Genomic DNA, 19,677 nt, shown 5'->3' with positions numbered 1-19,677 from the left:
AAGAACATTGGTGAATATATAATTGGCTGTAATCATGTTAGTGTTTGAATAAAAATGACGGGGACTTTTAACACTGACAACAAAATGTTCAGAAACAACTTATTTATTCAAACAGTTTTTATTTGCATCCAAGTGTAGGAGAAACACACTTTTGCTTACTATAAATCAAGGCTTTTTCACTTTCAATAAGTGCATAACTAAAAAAAAAATTACCAATTATTTTAACATCCAAGGCTTAATAAAGTCTCCTGGGTACGACTGTAGTATTACTGATTACTCAGTACCCAAAAGACGCCATCTACAGGAAAAGGTCTTTAGGCTTAATACAAACCTAATCTCTGTTGATTAATAATAATAATAATAATAATAATAATAATATCAGAGTTAATATTCCTTTATAAGCCCGGCTCTGATTTTACCCACAACACTGATCACAATATTTCCTTTGTAATTGCTTCTTGCTATTCAGTTTGTTATAATTTGACACGATCTAGGAAGCTGGTACCACAGGCCTTTTCTCTGAGATACGACGTTTTAAAAAGCACATGGGACTCCACGAAGCAGCACTTTTTCTTTTCTAAACAGACTCTTTTCTCTCAGATTTGACTTGATAGTCCCTGAAAATGCAGAACAGCCCATAAGATCTCTTCCTCCAAACCAAATGGGTAGAGGATGCTTGCAAAAGAGCCCTGAAAACAAACTGCAACTTGACTGAAGGCGGTTTGTGCAACAATTGTGTCACGGAGTACCTAACATTTCTTTAACTTATTTCTTTTTGGATAATGTCAATAAATATCAGCGGTGCCAAGCATACCCTCATCTGTTCTCACAATACATCCTTTGCCCCATAGATTGGTACTTCAATGTCCCATTTAGGCGTGTTGTTCCTTTCTGAATCCTTGCTGGGAAACCCATCGCAGTAGAAAGAGTGCCCCTGAATACTTTGGTCATACAAACGCAGATCCGCGGAGATGGCATATGCCTTCCGTCGTGCGACTTTAACACTCTAGTTCAAGCTACAGAAAATATGAGGAAAGCCAGAGGAAAGTTTAAGGACTCCTCTTTTGCCAGCTGCCTTTTTTGTTTGTTTGTTTTTGTTTAGTTCAGACCATTGTGTTTTTTTTTTTCCCCTGTCTTTATTGCTTATTTATCTTCCTTTCTCGACGGCTGTCTATATTTCTGCCCCTGTTTTGTGTGTGTGTGCTCACAGAGGGGGTGGCCCCTGCACACTGACGATCCGACTGCGCCTTCACAGCCAGCTCCCCAAGGTCTACCAGGCGGGTTTCGCCAGTCCCTGAGGCTCGTTACAAATAAAGTAGTTCTGGCTTCTTTCGAGCCCAGGCCAGAGATCTGGATGATCTTGGAAAAATCCAGGGTGGACTAAACTGTGCGGTGATGAGTCAAAAGCAGAGGTGCGTTGACACAAAGGCTGAGGAAAACGACCCGTTGTGCACCCTCGACTTTACATGTTATTTTGGAAACCAGGGACAAAAGCCTAGAAACTATTATTATTTATGCTCCCACTGGAATCAGGCTCAAAGTTTACACATAAGTTCTCCCTCTGTCTTCTCACTTCTGGGAACTGATGGTGAACGTCCCAAGTAGAGGGACCGTGTCGTATCACTGCCTTTAGACTTGGGGAAGGCTCAGGGGCAGAGGGCTCCTTCCCTGGGAAGCCGCTCTTGCAGGAGCAGCCGGGCGCCAGAGGACCCTCCCCTCGGGAGCTGCAGCGGGCGCTCCCCTCTGAACCAGGAGGTCTGTCATTTTTCGGGTGCCTCGTATCAAACCGCAGATGTCAGCCTTCCCCTACGTGTTCGGGTTGCTAATACGGACACTTCACACAACAGAAATGCTCATCTCTGGAGCCTTTCCCAGGGCCACCCGCCAGTTTCGTGCGTTGCCTCTGTCGCAGGCGGCTCCGGGGCCCTGGGAGGGGGAGACCGGGGCACCCGACAGCCGCTGCCTGTGGGACCCTGATCACTTCGGAGCAGCCCGAGGACTCTGATGTGCCCCGGCCTCTGCAAACTGGCCGAACCACGAACTCCGCACAACCGGCGGGGACCCGCTACTGAGGTTCCCAGCTCGACGTCTCCCGTGTCTTCCGCAAATACCATTTTTGCCATGTAATTCACACCAAATAGTCCCTCAGCTCGGAGTCCCTCGCCACCCCCTCCCCCTCCCCCCCCTGTGTCGCCAATCGAGGGAGCCCTAGCAGTGGCCGCAGAAATCCTTGCCACCCCTGGGACCCTAAAGGCTCTGTCCGCTGCTCAGGGGAGTGCGAGGGGCCCTCGAGGCCTCTCACGGGCAGGGCTGTGCCGTGCCAAGCCAAGCGGTGCCTGGCCGCTTCCCGGGGCTGGCAGGGCTCAGAGCAGAGCTGCAGGAGCAAAGGGGAGCGGAGGGAAGCGGCGGCGGCTCTTGCAGCGGGTAGAAAGCCCCATGCGAACGGCGCCGGCGACATCTAGCGGCCGAAAGCAGCCAGCGCCGGCAGCGCCGGTGCCCCGAGTAGCGGCGGGAGGCGGCAGGGCCGGGCCGGGCCGGGCCGGACAAGGTGGGAAAAGCGCTACCCCGTCTGTCCGGGGCGGGAACGCACATTACACCCTCGACCCGCGACAGGCGGTTTCCCGTTGCTTTTCCAAGGATCAGGCACCTTTGTATAACCGTCCCCTCCTCCAAACGCCCCAGAGTTTTCTCTGCGGTGCTGGTATAGGTACAAAGCGCGTGCTCCCTCTTTGAGGTGCCGTTTTCGCGTGTTTGCGCACTGAGAGAAAAAAAATCTAAAATCTTTCGTCTCACTCACACCCCACAAAAAAAAAAAAACAACCTCTCAATGAAAGCAAAGCAGAAAGGCAGGAGTGACGGTCCCTCTCTCCCCTCTCGCAGGCGGCTCCCGGGCCGGTGCCCTCCCTCAGCATTGTCCACGGCTGGTATGGGCACTGCCCGGAGCGTTGAAGAGGAAGAGGAAAAATAACGAAAGGAAAACGAAAAAGCAGTACTGTTGAGACACCGCTGGCGAAGAGAGACCTTACTATTTAAATCTTCGTGTCAGCTCTCATTAACAGCTCAAGTCCTCTTTTCCCCCGGGCAGACCTTGTCTGGTCTATCGACTTAATGAAAAAGAAAACACGTTTGTATTCTATTATTACAGTCTCGTTCCTTGCCTCACGGAGACTGGGGAAGGGCTTCGCCGGCATCGTGAGGGGCTTCCCGAAGCGAAAGCGCTTTCCTCCCGCTCCTCCCGCCTTGCCCTCGCAGGAAAAGTTAAGGATTCCAGCGTCCGGCTCCTGCCCTCCCTTACGAGAGGTGGCTGCAATGGCAGTCACAGGAAAAGGCTGAAGCCTTTTATTTTTCGCTGGAGCCGCGGAGACTAAGAAGAGACCAAGAAAAATAGTTTCCGCTATGTTAGGCCCAACTTAGGAAGGCGCAATAGTCTCTGCGGGAACTCGGGGTGATTTGTGCCCCAGGTGAAGAGCTCAGCGCAGCGGGTCCCGCTCTTAGAATAGCCGCAGACCGGGGAAGCCGCGGGAGGAGACAGGCTCCCAGGGCAGGGACTAACGGCAAGCTGAGAGTTTCCAGACCACCCAAAACAAACAAACAAGTTCTCCCGACTCTCCCACCGGGAAGGTGGATGTGATAAGCAGGGAAAGTTTTGAAGAGCTGCAGTCTGTGCAGAGCAAGCTTTTTTTTTTTTTTTCTTTATTTTTTTTGGTGCATGTGGTTGGGGTTTTTTTTGTTTGCTTTGTTTTTTGTTTTTTCTTTCTTTTTCTTTTTTTTTTTCCCCTCTCTGTGGTTGTGTGTGATTTTTATTTTCTTAAAAAAAAAAAAAAAGAAAAATTTGTTTATTCCCTTTCCTGAGACAGTGGAAGAGGGAGTGTCGACCTGACCTGAATAAGGCAGAGAATTCTGGTGCACAGAAAAGAAATGGCTCATTTTACCCCATCCTCTGCTCCTTCACTGCAGTACGGGTCTGTTCAAGGGCAGGACACTTGAACCTGAAAAGAGTAACAGGCCGAAACACGCTTCCTTAATATTTACCTCTTTGCTCTACTGGCCAAGACTTTCTTAAGCCATCTCCAACTGTCCACTCCCCCTCCCCCCAAACCCCCTCCACCCCGCGTTGGGACTCGCAGATCTCAATAGGAAAGGTGAGAATGTGGAATTTCTCAGAGACAGCACCGCGCTCGGGCGCGTTCCTTGCGCAGCTGCGGTGTCGGAACGCTTCGTCCCAGGGAAGAAAGCAGGGCCCTGGTCCTGTGTCTTTCCCGCCGGGGTCCCTCTTCTACCAGGGGCACCCTGTCGCCTCGGGCATAGAGATTAGGGCCCACAACTTTCCCGCTTGTGAAGTGGCGTTTGCTCTCAAGTGCTTGGCTGTAAATAAGCTCTCTGGCAGTAACAACACAGCCGTCCTGCTGTCAGAGCGGAGGCTGCCTCCGCACCTTTCCTCTGCAACACACTCCGTCAGCGTTTTAATTCCAGCTCCAAAGGGAACCTGCAATTATAAGCACCCCTCGTCCCCCCCCCCCCCCCCCCGCTCACATTCTCTTGTTTGAAACATTCACTGAGGAAGGTTATTTGGATCGAGAGTAAAATCAAAGAGGGAGGGGAGGAAGAAAAAAAACCACCCCACCCCACAATAAATCCAACAACCCAGCAAACCCTTCCATGTGCTATTTACAAAACTCATTGTCATGCTTCACTCAGGCTGTCTGCCTAGCTTGGGGAAATAAATGTGACTGAACCAGAGACAAAGCCGATGCAGCTGTATTTGAATTTCTCAATCACTGTCAAACGTGCTCTTGTCTCATAAGTCTCAGGGTTGTTGTTATTATTATGATCGTCATACCTAATGTGAACATACCCGAAAGAGAGGTGCTTGGCAGCATAGGAACCTCTTTCCGGTCGGGAATACACAGAGATTCCTTTAGCAAAAAGCCAAAGGCTTCTTTTCCCTCCTGCTTGGAAGCCTTGGCAGAAAAACTAAGGAAAAATTGAGATCTGTAATTTTCCTGTTTTTCTTCCTTTGTTTGTGTGTGTGGGTTTGTTTTTTTTTTTTTTTTTTTTTTTTTTTTTTTGTGTGTGTGTGTGTTTCTGGTTTTGGTTTTTGTTTTTTTTTTGGACTTTCCCTGTGTCTCCCCGCTTCCCGCAGCAGTGGGTAGGTTTGGCTGTTTGGCTGCCTGATTCCACAGATTACCCACAGCTTCGTGCTGCATCTTCGGAGGGCAGGAAAACAGGAGTGATGGTCTCTTGTGAGCTGAAAGGTGTCCACTGGATGTCACATCCCAGCCGTAGTGTCAGCTTCCCTCTCTGGAGGGTGGTTAGGAGCCTGCCAGTATGTTTTACGTTTGAGTTTTACCAGGGCTGTTACATAAAGCAGACTCTTGCCCTCAGCTCCTTCGAGGGGGAGGAGACTACAACTCACCGGTGCCACCGCAGGAGGTGTCTGTAAGGGGGTACCTCGGCACACCCCCGGCTGTGTGCTGCCTTAGGTACCCGGCTTTTGGCGAGGACGGGCGGCCTCCCAGGGCCTCGTAGCCCCAGCAGGTCGTGCTGAGCCGAATAGCTCCGCGGAGCTGCCGGGGGGAGCCTCCAGCCCCGGCAGCAGCGCGGGGCTTCGGGGAACTTCTCCCGCCCAGCACCCCTCCACGTGTCGGGAACGGCGGGAGCCGGCCTGCCTAAGGATGGAGGAGCCCCGCTCCCTCTGGGGCCGCCTCAGCTGGCCCTGGGGTCCCCATCTCCTCCCCCGACCCCACTTGTGCCTCTGCCCTGCCGAATGCCGCCTGAACCCTGCCCTTGGGGGTAAGCGGGGTCCTGAAGGCCGGAGACCGCTCTCGCGCCCCTGGGAGTAATTTAGACCTCGCCATCAGTCTGGGGATCATCTCACCGACCCTGCTCTTTTTCAATCGGCCCCTTCGTTGGTCCACTTCTCAGAGAGCCACCCGAACTCTTCAGCGGGGAAGTGGCCTTGTATCTCCTTCATCGAGCCGGACCGCCCCCCCGGACAGAGCCATCCTCCCCTCCGAGCGTGCTTCGCCTCGGCAGCGCCAGCGGCCACTTTCTGTGCACCATGTGCTCCAGTAAGTGCAAGCAGGGAAATGAAAAGTAATGTGATCGATTATTATTTTTATACCATATTTGTGGACGGGTAGAAGTAATAACAGTTATTTACTTAGTCGAAATGTTTATTTCACACTTGGTATATTTCCTTACAATCGGAGTCCGACGTGGGAAAAATAAGCACAAATAAATTAGAATAACAAAAATACATTTTTAGCAAAAGGCAATCCTTCTCCTGTCTAATTTTCCCGGGTGCGTTTCTTCCTCCTGACATTAATTCAAGCCAACGGAAGGGCTAAATAGGTTAGTCTCTAGCCCTCAAGTCAAGCACGAAGGAAAATAATCATTTACTTGTCTGCCCCTTTATTTTTATTTTTTTCCTTTCCTTTCCTTTCCTTTCCTTTCCTTTCCTTTCCTTTCCTTTCCTTTCCTTTCCTTTCCTTTCCTTTCCTTTCCTTTCCTTTCCTTTCCTTTCCTTTCCTTTCCTTTCCTTTCCTTTTTTTTTTTTTTCTCTTCTCTTTCCTTTGGGCTGGGGATAACGAACAATCAAAAGGCAAACAAGCAGGAGGGCAGAAACCTAGGTGGGTCTCTCAGGGTACAGCCCTGGTACCCCTGTTATCACCCCCGGGTCCTGCCGGCTTCCCTTTCCTTCCTCCCTGCCTGGGTATTAGGCATCATCTCCCCTACTCGGTGCAGGGCTGCGGGCTGCTTTAACCCTTTCTGCTCCGCTTTTGTCCCTTTTGGGACTTATTAGCTTCTCTAATTTGTTAGCGGCACTTCGGCTGCCTCCCCCTAGCCCCCAGTGCAAGGAGGAGAATGATGCCAGGGCAATACACCCTACTTTGGGATTTCACAGTCGTGGTAACAGCATTTTCACATGCACATATCACATACACAGCATACATCAGGGTCATCTCAACAAGAGGGAGAAGGAAGGGTGGGGGAGAGGAGAATTAAAAAAAGGATACAATTCTTCTGTGTGTGTCAAGGATTTCAAACAGAATAGTGCTTGATACCAAGGTAACACTTCCCTATTGCAGGCTCCTAGTCTTCTTCAAATTGCTTCATTTCCCATATTCCAGCTATTTATTTTGTTGCTAGTGATTGCATGCAACAGTACCCCAGTTTGGATTACCCATGCTAGCAACAGGCAAGAGAAAAATGACTCCTGGCATGCCCATGGTTGTCTGCAAATGCTCTGCAGTGAGTTGCATGATGGCTTAGTTTGTCCTGCTCCCATACAGCAGCCAGCCCCTCTGTGCCATGGGGCTGCCGTGCCAGAGCTGCCCCAGGCTTAGACCGTGTCTGTGGGTCTGCTTTGGGCTGAGAGCAGGGCTGGGAGCTCTCTGACCAGAAACCTGTGCTTTTGCAACCATACCTTTCTTCACTCATTCCTACCACCTTTCTAGTTTTTCCTCAGGTAAAGCTAACTCTTCTTATGGACCAAGGCACCTTGCTGCTGGATCTGCCAGAGCAAGAGCAAAAATCCTGGAGAGGACAGGGCAGCCCATTAATTCCTACAGCTGTTATTTTTGGAAATGCATTTTTTGTATCAGCCTGTAAACCCTCTGTGAAACATGTGGTCTCCAGTCTGTTTTCTCTTTGGGGGTAGCAATGTACCTTTTCCCTAGCTACTTAGTCTTTGTTCAGTGCCCCAAAACAGTAAATCAGACAGTATTAGCTGGGTTCAGAGCCTTCAACATCTTCATCCCTGTTCTGTGGTTGGGGCTGCCCCCCAGATAAGGTCCCATTAGCACCAAGAGATACCTGCTGTCAGTGAGCTTCAGGGCCATAGCCTTCTGCCCTGGCCCTGAATGACAGGGAAAAGGGCCAGAGATGAAACTCCAACACTCATGGTCCATGATCCATTCAAGCCCTGCAGATCCCTTGATGCAGCACAGCTCTCCCTTTCACAGCACAGCCTGCTCAGGACTGGGAACAAACAGGACTGACTTTGCATGGGCTGCCTGGTTTCTGTTCCTGCCCTTCACTCTGCCTTTCCAAAGCCTGGCAGAACCAGCTGGTTTAGCTTGAGGGGTCCTGTGCTCTCTCAGGAAACACAGTCCCTAAGAGAAACATGGTAGCTGGATGTATCTTTATGTTTAAGGTCCTGAAAGAAGGGACAGAATAAAGGAGGAAGATACTTGTTCTTGAGACCCGCAGTCCTGGGTTTGCTTTGGCACAGGGTTAATGCTTGAGCAGCCCTACCTCTGACAATAGTACATAGCACATAGGTAAAGTGCTTCCAATTTGTGAGGCAGTTAATTCTCCTGGTAGCTGTCTGAGATTATAGCCCTATCTTTCAGACAAAGTAAGGCAGACAAGTTAAACCTTCATAAAGTTTTAACCACAAATTACTTCTTTTTTTTTCCTTTTTTCCCTCTGGTGAACTATTTTAGTTGAGTTAGACGGATTATTTTGTATAATAATAAACCATCTGAAAGCTACTGGGAAGCTTCCAATGTATAAAAAATGGCAATCTTGTTTAAACTCTGGGAAAGATAATTGTTTGCCCTTGCTGTATGTTTTGCATTCTTGAAGTATATCTTTTAAGGCATAATATACATTTTGAAATCCCATATATGCATCTTTACAATAGTAATGGCTTTCTACAAGCTCTGTGGGAGGTGACATTTCAGCAAGATACTTCCCCTTGACTTTGTTTATTCCAGCAGTTTAAATTCTACCTCTGGTGATAGCTGTTAACTTGGCAATGTGAAAAGTGCTACATGGTGTGTACTGTGCTCAGTCAGCTCATCAGAAGCTTACCAATTACGACTGTGGAGCCCATTCTTCCTGCCACAGCATGCCACCCACCATGCATAGCCAGGACAGCTGATCTTCACATGTGCATAAAATCTGAAAGTATGCACACATTTACACAGAGCCTGTACAAAGCAGGCACAATAAGTCTGGTGCTCCTTATAAGCCTTTTTGTTTCCTGCAATAGCTCATATACAGGCTTCCCTGCCTTTGTCAAAAAAGGAACCTTTTGAACTCCACCCTGCCAGGAGAGGAGCTTTGTACCTATCAGACAACCAGGACACCCGTGTTTTGGGCAGAGGACCAAATTGTCAAGATGGCTGTGAAATACAAGGTTGCAACTATTAGGATTATCCATCTCATCTGTAGCTTGGTCTCCATCCACATCTTTGAGGCACTTGGGACAGGAAGTAGCTGGAAGTGGACTGTGAACTCAATTAAATGACTGAAATGTGCTGGGATGACCCATGAGTTGGGCACCTCTGCATTAGGAAACAAAGAACTTTGTTAACAAAAGCCTTTGTAAACCTGCTTCCACAGGATGAAATCTGATCTCTGTTTAAGGTCTCCTAATGACATCAGTGAGGCAAGATTTAATTCTAGACAGATGCTGCTTGTCAAGCACATAGGGAGTGTTTGAGCTTCAAAAATAATGCTACCTTTGAGCATTCATTTTTGTTTGGAATATCCAACTGAACATACAAAACCTAGATTGGGCTTTTTATTAAACTGTGATTTGCACTTATCCAAAGGTATTATTTTCCTTTATTTTGAAGCAACTATATGCAAAGTGATTTTGTGCCAGAATCTGTCACCTTTGACTGCAGTTTCTTTTGCATCAGCTAAAATAGAAGTAACCCTGTTCAACTAAGCAGAGTAACACTGGTGAAAAAAACAAAATAAATAATCAGAGAACCAAGCCCTTTGAATAGCAAATGACTCCATAAATAGTCCTATTGATTTCAGTGGTATTTTGTGATATAAGTGGCTACATTAACGGAAACCGCAAATACAATCTTTAGTGCTTGGACAGAGAAAAAAAACCCAACAAAACTATTTAAAAACCCCCAACTTTATCCCATGATACATTAGTCAGTTGACATGTTATTAGCTTATTTTATGACTTACCAAAGTCAGAATCAAGTGTGTTGATGACAAGGATGACTCCTCTGTTAGCTGCTGTGACAATTCAACACACTTATGACACAAAAGCTGTTCCTTATTTAAATAGAACCAGCCAACAAATCAAGTCATGCCAGTGAAATACTTTCCATTACTCTTAAACAAATGCTTCTTTAAGCAAGAAAGAACAACATTTTAGTAAACAGAGTTGTCCCATTTGGGAGGTTTATGGACGGTATCAGAATACAAGAATGTCATAACATGGTCTCCCTTGGCTCTATTGCTCTGGATGACTTGGGAAAATTTTTTTGCTTGCTTTTCCTTGAAATCCAGTAAAGAACTAAGTGAAGTCCAAACATGCTTTCTTAATTATGTTTCTTTGGCTAAACACAGTTTTAAAAAATAGAGAAGTGTTCTCTGGAAATGTTTTGCAGCATATTTAAGCCTGACTATGAGAACTGGGTCCAGATCCAGAGAGCTGAAAAACACCTACTCAGCTTTAAGTCTTCTGGATCCAGCAAAACTGTTGCTGGGATCTAATTACTTTGCTATGGACCAATTTCTGCAAGTGACTTTGGGTGGTTTGACTCCACTTATGGAGTTGGAACACAGTGCTTAAGTGCAGGGGAAGAAACCATGGCGGCTGGGGAGCATCACAGCCTGGCTAGCAATGGCATCAGGTCTCCACACTTTCCTGTCAGTACTGAACTTGCTGTCAGCATTCTCGGGGGTGCAGATGGTATATTTCAGGAACTCAATAAAGAACTGTGCACCCGTGCGCATGGTACTGCTGAAAACTTTTGTAATTACAGTAATTCTGATGAAACCACATCAGCTCTGTCCTTGTCTTCCACTCATTGTTTTTCTTTGTATTCTCTTCTTGGCATATCACATAGTAACTGTAAAAAATGTTTTGTCCAAAACACAAACTCCCTGTTCTGAATGCTGCTCTGCTATCAGCAGGAGCAGTATTTCAAATGAGCTGCGGTGCATTTGCCTCTATGAATAGCTTCTTTGCTCATGCTCGACTGTAAAAACCTTATATGTATCTTTTGAGTGCCCATTTTTCATTAAGAACATCCAGAGCACAAAAGGAAGGTGTCGCACAAGGTGAAAAAAAGGGATATTTTGCTTTATCACAAACAGTTCTCTGCTGCATTTCCTCAGCTATGAACAAGCTGTAGCTATTTGCTATTGAGTGTGGAGCATTCTTATTTCTACGAAGTTTTTCAGGGAAGTACTTTGAATAAGGTTTTGTGGCTCTGATTTTTTCACTACCTGAAACTAGTCTGCCATTTTTTCTCTTTCCGTCTAAGGGTGAAGTGACACAAACTGGATAAAATGTTTCCTGTCTATCAGGTAACGGTAAGGCTGTGTCCCAGCCCAAATCTATGCTGCACATGCATTTATCCCACGGCTGAGGGGGTGGAGGTTCTGCCTAGAGCTCCAGTTTTGGGGAAAAGGCGCTGTTTGTCACTCACAATGTACATTGCAGCAGCAGTTGGAGGAGACTAGGAGGAGGCTGGTCCCCTACAGTTGATTTTCATAACCTTTTGGATTAGAAATCTCTTGCTGGTATAGGTTCCTGCCAAATTACTGGTACCCTCAAAACAGAGAGGACAAAGGGAAGCTAATAGATATTTGTGAACCAATACAGCAGTGAAAGTTTCCCAAGAACGTATTTCTCACAACCACACTACAAGCCTGAGAGATACTTGGTGCTGGCTGTAATTCTGGTCCCTGGTCTTACGAAGACTGACTCCCTGTGCTGTACAAAGTGGGACTCTAATGGTAAAAAACAAGGAATCTTCTAGTTTACTAGTAAAAAGGTTTCCCAAACTCCCAGAAAACATAAACAAGGATTGAAATTATACTATTTTCTGAAAATCATTTGTTTCTAAGAGATCTCATGACATATGGGGGGGAGGGGTGACGTTTGATTTATAATCTTTTTGGTGTTTGGATAAATTCTCCCATACTTGCAAAAAAAAAGTTTTGAAAAAGATGTCTCAAAATATTTTCTTGACTGAGAGATTGCATTATATCTTACTATATTAAAAAAAGCCAAAAATGTGTAGTATGAACTCCTGGGGTGGTTTTAATGGCTATTATTTATAAAACTTTTAACATTTCCTTTTTTATTTTCTGGACTAAACCAAACTTGTTTCCTTTACCCTTTTCTCCTTCCCTTTCCTTTCCCCCCTTTCCCTTTCCCTTTCTTTTTTCCTCTTTCCTTTTCCCTTTCTTTTCCCCTCTTTCCCTTTCCTTTTCTTTTCCCCTCTTTCCCTTTCTCTATCTCTTTCCTACTTTCCCTTTCTCTCTTTCCCTTTTCCTTTCTCTTTCCCTTTCCTTTTCCGTTTCCCTTTTCTTTTTCCCTTTTCTGTTTACGTTTTCCTTACCTTTTCCTTTCCCCCCTCTTTTTCTCTTTTCTCTTTTTACCTTTTCCTTTTTCTTTCAAGCCAGGCAACCAAACAACTAGACAAACTGATTTTGTTTTTAGTTCTGTTCTGAGATAAATTTACTGCCCCAGACAGTACCAGTCAGGAGCCCAGTAGCCAAGTGTTCTCTAATTACTTACAAACCTCTGCAATATCAATGCAACTTGATCTCACTGCATCAGTAACATAGAATCCGGTTTTACAGCTTGACAGTGGTAGCATGAGAAGGAGTGAAAATTGACAGCAAGTTGACAGAATACTGCTGGGACTACTCTGGGGTCCATCACACAGTTATCTTATTCTTATGCCACTAAAAAGCTAACACATTTGTCAACAGAATAGCCATTACAAGAAACTGACTTAACAGTAGTGGATTTTTTAAAATGTTTGTTGTGAATGAGGGTTTCTTCTTCCTCCCCTGGAATTATCCTTATGTATAGGTGGAGGAGACATAAAAGAAGATGGGTGAAAACAAAATCACAGGGGAAGTGGAAAATATTTGTTTTCTCCATGTGTGTACATTGTGCTGAGCGCAGCAGGGTGCTGAGATGGACTCCTCAGATGCTATCACACTAACTGCAATATCATATAGCTGTGTATCTCCTCCAAGCTCCTCTGAAAAATTCTATAGTCTGATGACTTAGCTGGCTGTGTTCAATCTATACAGTCTAAAAAGAGATGCATTTGCTTTTAGATCCAGAGCTTATTTTCCATTCCTGTTCATGTTCAGAATTCATTGCAATAAGGAGTCATTTTATTGTCATGGTTCCTTGGCTGTGTTTTGGTTTCTTTTGTTTTAATAGAAATAACAAAGCAGTTTATTCTGAGAAAAGCAGAGATAATAGTGATCTTCTGAGGATTTGTATATGGTATTCTTGAATCCCTTCTTTTGCCCATTTTAGCAGTTTTGTCCATTTATGCTGAGCTTTATACCCATCTCCATTAGATTTGCCAGCCCCCTCAGCTGTCTTTCCTGTCTTCAGATATCAGCTGTGCATAAGACATTACGTGCTCTCAATAGTTCAGAGATACTTTTGCACTGACATGCTGGCAGAATACCTGCTGACTGGATAGCAAGAGGTGGCTCAAAAAAAAGATAACTGCTGAGCTATGACTGATGCTTTATTCCTAGTGGAACACAAATACGGCTCAGTGTCCTCTATGTAGCCACCAAATTCAGTGAAACTTGCAAAATTTCTCTTTAAGATTTTGACCTCATGCTTTGGCTGAAATATGCCAAATTTCAAGTTTTGGAAGTTATGAGGGGAAGTGGGAATGACAGACAATGGACTAGATGCATCAATAATGCTACATATATAAGGTCTGACTGAAGAAAAAAAAAAAAAAGCAAATATCCAAAATTGTGCCTCAGAAACAAAATAGATTAAAAAAAATTAAAAATGGAATGTGTATTCCTAATTCCTGTAAGTACTTTGAAAATACCACTAAGAAAGATTTTTGATGCAGTTGGAGTGAGAGAAAAACACATCTTCTAAAGGCACAATAACAAAATATGCTAGTTGTGAGTCCGTCTTGGCTGAGAAAAGAACATTTGAATCATGGCACTGACACTGAAATGCTTTCTTTATTTTAAATTTGCATCTGGCTCAGAACCTTGCGTGCTTGCTGCGTGATTTTGACTATCTGTTAGCGCATTCAAGATGTATCATAAATAACAGTATTGAAAACATATGCCACAGGGGAAAGAAATCTGTAATAATGCCAGCTGCCATTATATGATAATGAATTTCTGTCGCTACTAACCTGGAGAAGTGTTTTTCATAGGGAAAAAAGTGGCAAATTTACCAAAGAGAAATCTGTGTAAAACTTTTAAGTTTTTAAGCCAGCCCTAGAAGAGCTAATTCATTTTGATCAATGGGAAAAATCTGGGAATAATTTTGAAGCTGAATAAATATAGTTTGATTAAGCAGTGTACAAGAGCAACATGGCGACAGTTTTCACATATGTAGAAGGGAAATCCTTTTAAAGTCATAGTTTTAGGGTACATATTCATAAGAAAGAAGTAAATTACCGGATAATTTAAACTGAGTGTTTAAAATGCTCTTGAAGGCTGGAATCTATTAGACAACAAAGTAACTTGCAAAATATCAGTAAAGGTTTATAATATGGGAAATATGAAGAAGCTTGGTTGCATTATCAAATATATGTACTGAGAAGTAATCTAGCTTTAGAGTGAGAAAACTTAGGTGGTCTCATTATTAACTCACAGTTTAATTTCTATGATTCTATGACTGAATCTCATGATGAGGTTACTTTCCTCTTCTGAAGCTAGTGAGCTTCAGAATATTATTCAGTATATTATGGCAAATATGCAGTCAGGTTAGTGTTTACATTTCATGGCCACTGAATATTTTGCTATTAGGACAACAGTTTGCATATTTATTTCAAAATTTTTAGTTAAAGTAGGTTGTATTCCAGCCAGTGTCTGTTATGTCCTGAACTGGTGTGATTACATCCAAGGGAAATCTGCAAGAACACAACTACTTTAGGAATCTTTGTCAGAGACAAAGGCCATATACCTCCCTCCGTCCCCAGATCTACATGCTCACCCACCTTGTATATGTATAGATATTTCCTTTAATGTAACATTATAATTATAGATCATATTTAACATAACTGAAAGTAAATAATTTCTCTTTGGAAGGATGTAGGGTCAATTGCAGGATGTAGGAACAAACTCGGCAAAAATAAAGCTATAGGTTTCTAAATATGGAGTATATTAAATAAATCCACATGACTAAACTCACTTGATCAGAGGTGTTTTCAAGATACATGGAGTGTCAATCCATAACAGGAAGAACAAGACTTTGAATCAGATGTAGTTGAACTCAGTAAGACTGAGTAAGCTTGTAAAGTCCTACTGAGCTTTTCAAAACAAAAATGATGTATTTGCATAACCAGAGATTTCACTGGAAAATAAGCTCATGTAAAGAAGTAGGATGCAAATGTAACTTTCCACTGGGGTTTACAACCTGTAGGTTGTTTGGCATAGTCACATAACTAGTTATAACTAGTTATAGAAAAGCTGGTGTCTTCATTGATGTGATTTGGATTTTTGTCACTGTCTTAGAAGGGACAAAATATCATGGGTGGTTTTTAGAAATCTTCTGAAATCCACAAACATGGTGGGTTTTTGTTTTTTTGTTTTTTCTTTTTTTTTTTTTTCAATGCTTTGTTTTGGCTTCTGGTATTTAAGGTAATAAAGATCGCTCATAGGCTTGATCAAGCACATAACTCCTTCTGTGTTGCATAGGTGACCCTAACAGGCCAGCACAGGATTAAAAACTTCCTCAAATAAGGCCTCTTAGTCCTGAAGGACCCAGCTGAGCTGCTATACAGAGAGGGTAAAATCTTTTCCTTTCAGCTGCACTAGGCTGCTGCATTAAGAGCTTTGGGAGGTAGAGGCACATCCAGGGGTTCCTGCATAGTACCTAGTCCAAGTATAAAGACCTTTTCTTGAGACAAAGCTCAAGCCGTTTTCTGACAGACCCATGCCAATCAGTCGTAGCACAGATGTCATGCTGTTAGTACAAATAGTGCACAACAATGTTCAGCCATCATATAGTTTTTTCAGAAATGTATTTACTTGGCATCATTTACAGCAACCCCGAGGTACCATTAACCTCTGCTGAAATGTAGGATTGCATAGCTCTGTTCTGCCAAACTGATCTATGGCAGAACAGAGATTCCCAGGCCTCTGTATTCAGTTCAGAGCACTGTTCTTTATTGAATGATTTGTTTTTCCAGCACAAATAAGGGTCAATCAACATTTTCAAATAACAGACAAATGTACAAGTATTATGAAAATTTGTCTCTTGTACATTTTTACAATGGCCCACGAAAATTGACCCAAGATAATAGCAGGAGTAATTGACCAAAGAATAGCAGTTTCTTTAATCAAGGGAACATGATGATTAAATCAAAAGCTTTAGATCTGTGGATATCATCAATGGTCTTTTGTCTATTAATAACAATATGTCATCAGTGAATTTTAAAAACGCATTTGCTAGAGTGTGAAATGTCTACATTTAGATGGAGAAAGGTCAGAACAGTATTATTTGTAATTAAATCCATTAGCTGTACAGTGGACAGTTTTTCAAGTGATTTAGATTAAAATATATTACCAAAGTAGAGCAATACTTACAAAGAAAGGTGCAATCCTATGATTTCTTAACATTCAAGTATGTTTTCCTTTGAGTTTTTGTTGTTCTAAATAGGATTCAAGCTGTAATATTTTAATTTAAAAAAATAAAGGAAATTAGAACAATGAAATGTTGCAAATGAAAGGCCTGGTCTTGCTTTAGAAACATTGGCTGAAATACTCCACAGCACTGAAGCCTGAGGGACACCATCACTTCCTGTTCCTGTGCTGTAGCCATGGGGACAGTGAACATTCTTCTACACCTTTTTGCACAACAGATCTCTAGCACAAGAAGACATGCAAGCTTGTAGGAAACTTACTAGCCTAGGAAAGGCAGCCAGCATATGAAAGCAAGAGCAAGCATATGTTGTGTTAGCATGGTCTGTGATAATGTGGAGCTTTCAGAACCCAAGGTATACCTTTGTGTCAAACAGCATTGCACAGTGAAGACATCCTTTGTATATATTAGTTCATTAAAAGGTGTAATAACGGACTATCCATACATACAAAGGACATGAGAAGGTATGATTCTTCTGTTTCCTGAGCCTGGAGGGAAGGGATATTACAATTTTCTGTAGCAATATTTAGTGGTGATAGCTCATAGATCCTCATCGATAGCTCCTTTGTCATTCCACTCTTCCTTCAGTTAACTGAGCTACAGTCCCCAGGTGAAAAGTCTTATAGACAATGATGTCTTACTGATATATCTGTCCTATGTACTGGTCAGCCAAGCATCTCCTGAAACAATAAATGTGATTTTCTAATTAATGATAGTATCAAAACTTAGTCACAAGGACACCTACTGAAAGTTGCATAAGCATCTTAGTTCTTACACTTTGTTACTACTGAATGTAACTACTAATTTTGCGTTCCTCAAATTTCCTCATTAAACTAGATGCTTTGTATTGATTACTAACTCAGAATACATTTTACAACAACTCTGTAGAAAAATGATCATAAAACTGTTTGGTACTATGCAGGCATAAAACATGAGTTTGATAGGCAGTACATATTCATCAACTGGAAAAGTGGGACCGGAGACACTTTCACTGTCTACCTTGGGAAAGTCTGTAGGGACAGTATGAGCATTTGAGTGACAGCAGTCTTCCACGTTAGCTTAGTGACCACTAAGACTGGAATACAAAGATGGTTCAGCTACCTTGGCCTGAACAGGGTCACTTTCTTGTACAAAAATAATGTGGCTACCAATGTTGATCATATATGGCGAGCTGGAGCTTAAGAGGTGGAAGGAAACGTGGCTGCCTGCAAAAGTGTCCTAGAAATATGTTAAACTCAGTATAATGTATTATTCTTTATTATCCTTTAAGACTCCTACTCACAAATAGGCAGAGGTGAGCAATTTTATGCTATAAACAAAACACAAGCATACAAATAAAGTATTAATAAAATATTTTAAAACTTCTATTGAATTAATTGATTATAAGTGTGAAATCTTTGCACTTGCATTGTTTATTACGGGTTCTTTAAACGTAACTGCAGTTTGTTTTCTTTTCTTAAATTTCTTTTATCCCTCTATTGTTTTATGTCTTTCCTATTAGAATATCTCATTTTCATTTTGTAAGTGCTCACATACTATCAAACTTTTTTCCTGTCCTGAACACTTTCAGTATATCTATTTCTCTACCTTTTATAGAACCATTTCCTCTAATATCAACAGCTTTTCTATATTTCTTTTTGACTGCAGTTCATTTGTTGAAATTTCCAGTGCATCTTCTAGAATATACTGATAATTTTAACTTTTTTTTTTTTTTTTTATGTGAAGGGATCCTAGCTTATCACAAATTGCCATAAATTCAGAAGTACAATGTGCTGTAGGCAAGTCGAAAGTATCCAGTATGTACTCTTCTTTCATTTTTCTGATCATCTCTATTTAGTACTGTTAGCACTTTCTCAGAACAGAAAGTAGTCCTGTTAGAAATGATTGGATCATTTGTTTTACCCTCAACGAAGTGACATTCATTCACCCATTAACAGTCCCTTTTTTCCTATCAAGATGTCACCAAGAAATAATTTTTTCTACTTAAAAAAAAAAATAACCCCACACTAAAAACCACAGGAAAATGGGAAATCAACAACTGCAATGAATTATTTCATAATGTAAAACATTATTAATTTTTGATAACATCAGAACTTTTTTGAAAAAAGGATGAAAGAAAGAACACTGAAAAAAATTGGCCGGTAAGTAAATGAGCACAATCATTTCCTTGGGGAAAAAATGCGCTTTCTCAAGTGATAGCTCTACACCAGAGAGTCTAATACTGACCGATAGTTTCTACATAAATACAATTGCAATCAGTTTTCTATTTTGGGCTGTATTTTTACTCCATTCATTTAAGAGTTTGTTTTTTTTTTTCAGAAAGTAAAGTTAGCTATCTGGACGTGGTAGAGCCACTTCATCCTAACTCTTTGGAAGGAAATGGAACAAATCTTTTATTTTATTTCAAAAAAGTTAAAACCAACTTCCCTAAAAATTGGAAGAGGGTAGTGTGTCTTAGGGTTCTTTAGGGGAAAGAAAAGCTACTGTTGAAGTTTGCTGAAGTGTGGAACAGGTGTAATTTTCCATTCAGTTCTCACTGATGCTTCTCTGAGAGAAAATCAACTCCCTGTTCAATGCTGTCCCAGGTCATGGTCTAGGGGATGTTTTTCTTCGTATCATTAATGGTAATATAATTTAGGTTTTTAGCTTATCTAAAGGACATAGCTTGTTACCAGGTTGAACTTGCTGACACCAACTCTTCCTGCAAGCAGGGTCATTGGCTTTGGGCTCTAGGCTTGCTTTTAGAATAGAAGGGGTAGTCCGGTCTAGTCTGATACTCTTGCTTTCTTGTCCTTTCTCCAAGGGAAATGATTGTGCGCATCACAGTTTTTCATTTTTCTTTTTCTCTTTGCATTTTTTTTTTTTACAAATCACACACCTGTAAGGTCACTGTACAATGATTCTGGGGAACTAAACTGCAAGAAGATGGATGTTGCAATTGGATCTGAAGGTGACAAACATGGAAGCATTCCTGGGAATCAGAGGAATCTTTGTCTAGAGGTGGTTGTTGAAGCAACTCCACCTCCTGCACACAGAATTCTAAAAAATAATAAATAATCACTGTGTCAGACAGGAACATTTTG

Source organism: Pezoporus flaviventris, unplaced genomic scaffold (assembly GCF_033815535.1).
Source record: "Pezoporus flaviventris isolate CSIRO_AGI_PZ_B2104156 unplaced genomic scaffold, CSIRO_AGI_Pfla_v1 ptg000036l, whole genome shotgun sequence".
NCBI classification, from domain to species: domain Eukaryota; kingdom Metazoa; phylum Chordata; class Aves; order Psittaciformes; family Psittacidae; genus Pezoporus; species Pezoporus flaviventris.
Note: the sequence above shows the minus strand (reverse complement) of the source record.